The sequence below is a fragment of the Gossypium hirsutum genome, chromosome A07 (genome assembly GCF_007990345.1).
Source record: "Gossypium hirsutum isolate 1008001.06 chromosome A07, Gossypium_hirsutum_v2.1, whole genome shotgun sequence".
NCBI lineage: Eukaryota > Viridiplantae > Streptophyta > Magnoliopsida > Malvales > Malvaceae > Gossypium > Gossypium hirsutum.
In genome coordinates this window covers 49,694,929-49,700,020 of record NC_053430.1, presented here as the reverse complement: position 1 = coordinate 49,700,020, position 5,092 = coordinate 49,694,929, and positions in this window count along the sequence as shown.

The window sequence follows — 5,092 nt, the reverse complement described above, 5'->3', positions numbered from 1 at the left end:
CATATAAGGTCATCTGTGTATTCATTGGCCTCAAAGCGATAGAGATTTCCTGCTCAAAGTGTCAGTGACCACGTTTGCCTTTCCCGGATGATAATCAATTATAAGCTCATAATCTTTCAACAATTCCAACCATCTCCGTTGCCTTAAGTTCAAATCTTTTTGAGTCATTAAGTACTTGAGGCTCTTATGATCGGTATAGACATGGCATTTCTCTCCGAACAAATAATGACGCCAAATCTTCAAGGCAAACACTATGGCGGCCAATTCCAAATCATGAGTCAGATAATTCTTCTCATAGGGCTTCAGCTGTCTCGAAGCATAGGCTACAACCTTTCCTTCTTGCATAAGCACACAACCTAGTCCATTCAAGGACGCATCGCTGTAGATTACAAATTCTTTCCTTGGTTCCGGTTGTACTAGCACTGGTGCCTCGGCCAATAGCATTTTCAACTTTTCAAAGCTTTGTTGGTACTTTTCTTTCCACTCAAACTTAACGTCCTTTTGCAGCAGTCTCGTCATAGGGGTGGCTATCATAAAAAATCCTTTTACAAAACTTCGGTAATAACCGGCTAAACCCAAAAAGGTCCTAACTTTAGTTACATTCCTCGGAGGCTTTCATTCAACAATGGAAGAAATTTTACTAGGATCAACCTGAATACCATCACTGGAAACAATGCGGCCTAAAAACCCAACTTCTTGAAGCCAAAACTCACTCTTACTAAACTTGGTATATAATTGCTTATCCCTCAAAGTCTGCACAACAATCCTCAAATATTCGGCATGCTCTGTCTCATCTCTAGAGTAGATTAAAATATCATCTATGAACACTACAACAAACTTATCCAAGTATGGATGAAATATTCTATTCATCAAATCCATAAACACAACCGGAGCATTCGTCAATTTAAAAGGCATAACAAGGATTTCGTAGTGACCATACCTTGTTCTAAAAGTGGTCTCAAGTACGTTTGTTTCCTTAACTCACAGCTGGTAATAACTAGACCTCAAGTCTATCTTAGAAGACCATGTCGCTTCTTTTAGCTGATCGAACAAATCATCAATTCTTGGCAATGGATATTTGTTCTTAATCGTTACCTTATTAAGTTGCCGGTAATCAATACATAATCTCATGGAAATATCCTTCTTCTTTACGAATAACACGGGAACACCCCAAGGCGAAAAACTGGGCCTCACAAAGCCTTTGTCAACCAGTTCTTGCAACTATGACTTTAATTCCCTTAACTCCGTCGGATCCATCCTATACAGAGCGATAGAGATAGGTGCAGTCCCTGACATTAACTTAATACCAAATTCAACTTCCCTAACAGGTGGTAAACCTGGCAATTCTTCTGGGAACACATCTGCAAACTCACATACAATAGGCGCTGATTCGACTTTCAACTCAGATTCATTTGTATTCAATACATAAGCAAGATATGATTCATATCCTTCCGTCATACATTTCTAAGCTGTCATCAAAGAAATTATGATTGGTAAGCCACTAATTTCATCTGATTCAACTCAAAGGACTTCGCCATTCTCATGTCTCAATTCCATAACTTTCCATTTACAATCTACTACAGTACCATGAAGTGTCAACCAATCTATACCCAAAATAACATCGAATTCATCAAACGGCAACAACATCCAGTCGGCAGAAAAACAAAGACCTCTAATCCTCAAAGGGCATTTCTTGCATACTTTATCGACTAAGACATGCTTTTCTAACGGGTTTGACACTCTAATCACAAATTCTGTAGAGTCCACGGGTAAATTCATGCTAGATGCCAATTTCATGCATGCATACGAATGTGTAGATCTTGGATCTATCAAAGCAATAACAACAGTGTCATAAAGAGAAAATGTACGAGTGATTACGTCAGGCGACAATGCTTATTCACGTGCTTGTATGGCATAGGCTCTAGCCGAAGCCCTAGCCTCAGATTGCACTGCCGTCTCTCGTGTCATATTTTTGCTTCCAGTTCCAGTACCGGCAATTTTTGGGAGTCTCACTTTTGAAGCCGAACCACTCTGTCTTGCATTCTGAAATCTCTCGCTCATCTCGGGACAATCCTTGATAAAGTGGTCTTAAGAACCACATCTATAACACGTCCCATCATTCCTCCTGCATGAGCCCAGATGCAATCGCCCACAGTATCCGCACTCGGGTCGACAAGGTTTAGCATCTCCTAGCTAGCTACAGATGTAGCATAAGTCCAAAAACCTAAACTTTGCTTCTTACGATTTCCATGGGAGCGTCCTGTCGATACTTAAGAACGAGAATACACATCTTTAGATTTCTTAGACTGAGTTGGGGCCGATCTGCTCATCATTCTCTTTCGCGTATCTTTAGCCTCCGACTTAGCTTTCTTTTTCTCTTTTGTCAATTCTTCAGCCTTACACTCCTGCTCAACGAGCACAACAAACTCCTTTAGTTCAAGGATGCCTACTAACACTCTGATATCCTCACTAAGTCCATCCTCAAACCTCCTGCACATCTTAGCCTTAGTGGGTACACACTCTCGGGCATACTTACTAAGCTGGAAAAACTCTCGCTCATATTCGGTAACCGACATGTGACCCTACTCAAGTTTAAGGAATTCCTTACGTTTCTAGTCGATAAACCTCTCAGTATTATACTTCTTTTGGAATTCCTCCTGAAAGAAGTCCCAAGTAATTGCCTCCTTAGGCAAAACAGAAATTAAAGTCTTCCACCAATGGTAGGCATCATCCCTCAATAATGAAATAGCACACTTAAAACATTCTTCAGGTGTAAAAGACAGTTCCTCGAACACCCAAATAGAATTCTCGAGCAAAAACTTGGCCCACTCAACATCATCCTCAATGTTAGCTATAAACTCCTCTGCTCATTGTTTACGAATCTTATCACAGGAGTTTTAAAAAATCTCATAAAATCTATACCTCGAGGCATCACGGGTATAGGCTGAGGGTTCGGAGGGGGTGGAGGAGGTTGAGTCTGAGTGGCTGGGCTTGTACGGACGTACTCAGCATACCAATCATTCATCAATTGGAAGAAGGCCTCTCTAGCCTCCCCCCATGGCTCACAGTTATGTTTCTACGCTCTTCAGGCACCGTCTCATGAGCGGGGACTGGTGCATTGCTTTCTACATCATCTATTACAGCTCGGTTGGGATCCATTACTATATGAAAAACACAGTTTAATATCGTCAGGAGTCGTCACACTATCACAATTTACGAATGGCATGGATAGTTAGACACAGACACATGCTACATACTCCGAGAACTGACTAAACCGTAGCTCTGATACCAATAAATGTAAAACCCCTTACCCGTATCCGATGTCGGGATAGGGTATGAGGCATTATCGAACTTAAGCAGAACCAAACATACAAAACCGGGCCACAAAATTTCATTCAACTAAAACAATCAGTTAAAGTCAATTTGTCCCTATTATGGACCTACGAGGCCCAAAACATGCATTATTGGCGGGCTGGGACTAAACCGAGGACTCATTGAAATTCTAAGAAAATTTCTAGGTTAAAGCCTCACATGCCCATGTGGAGGCAATGCATATGCCCGTGTGCTTGGGGACACGCCCATGTCCCACACCCGTGTGCAATTATTGGATTTATTTTCCAATTCGAACCTACAGGGGTTTTCACACAGCTGAGCACACGCCCATGTTCTTGGCCCCTGTTCCTCACACGGCTTAGGACACGCCCGTGTGGTAGCCCATGTGATTTTAACAAACATTCTATTCATGACGTCATCATACAAATTTGAGGCACACGGCCAGGCATATGCCAGTGGTCAGAGGCCGTGTCGTCCACACAGTTGAGACACACGGCTTTGTCTTTGCCCCGTGTGTTTACTACTATGCATGTTAACCTAAAATTCAAGGTGCAGGGGACACACGGCCGAATGACACGCCTATGGGGCTGACCGTGTGTCACACACGGCCTAGACACATGCCCGTGTGTCTACCTGTGTGGACCATTTAGAGGCTACTCTCCAAGCCATTGGTCACCCTTAAACACTCATACACTTCCATAAGTTCAATGGCATATCCCATGATATTCTTGGACACTTAAACATGCAACATTATTGCATCACTATGACTCCTTTTCATACTAGTCCCTTAGTATTCACACAGACTTATCGTTTAGTCAGTCCAGACCAACTGCAGGGTTTACCATATTACTTATTATCAATCCGTTATGAGTGCTAAACAATGCAACTACAAACTAGCAAATGAATAATCATCCATCAAACCAACACATACACATATTAGTATGCATGTAAAAATAAACTTAGGGATACATCCCAATCATTAATATGGACCAAATCACATGACCACATACAAAATAATCAATGCCTAAATGAGCCATTATACTTGGCTACTTCAACATAACACATAAACACAAAACAGACAAGTTTCCTATACATGCCATGATCAAAATAATTGAACCCCTTTTTTTTATACCCAAAATCCTTGAAGATAGTGTGATTCGAGCTCTGAATTCTCCCGATCCTTCGAGCTAGCTTGACCTATCTAAAGGGAATGGAAAAGAGAGGAGGGTAAGCTATAAAGCTTAGTAAGTATACATACAAATAATCTACATTTTTCAACTATTGAATATCTAAGCATAATTGCTTATCCATTATGATACTTTTCATTATATCATACATATATTTACCTTCCATATTCATATGCACATGCTTAGACAAATACATATCGTTTCATTAAGTCCTCATAGGGTTTTAGTACATACCTGTGCCATCCTGGACACACATGGCCTACTTAAATTTTACTTTCGGAATTCATATTACGTTACCTATTGAACACTTGGAATATTATTCGGACACACGGAAGGAATGCACTGAAGTGCCTGAACGTAGCCTTGGCTACCTGACAGAAAGTGTACTGAAGTGCCTCATATCACAGAATCACATGCCACTCTCAACGGGGCTACTCAAAAAGCTAAGAGAGTATCCGAACACAACTCAGGATACCCAGCACCCGGACCCTAGCATGTATCACATATTAAATTAGCTCGTAACACACATGACTATCCAAGTGATATGTCACTTGTATCCTCAACTATTCCTA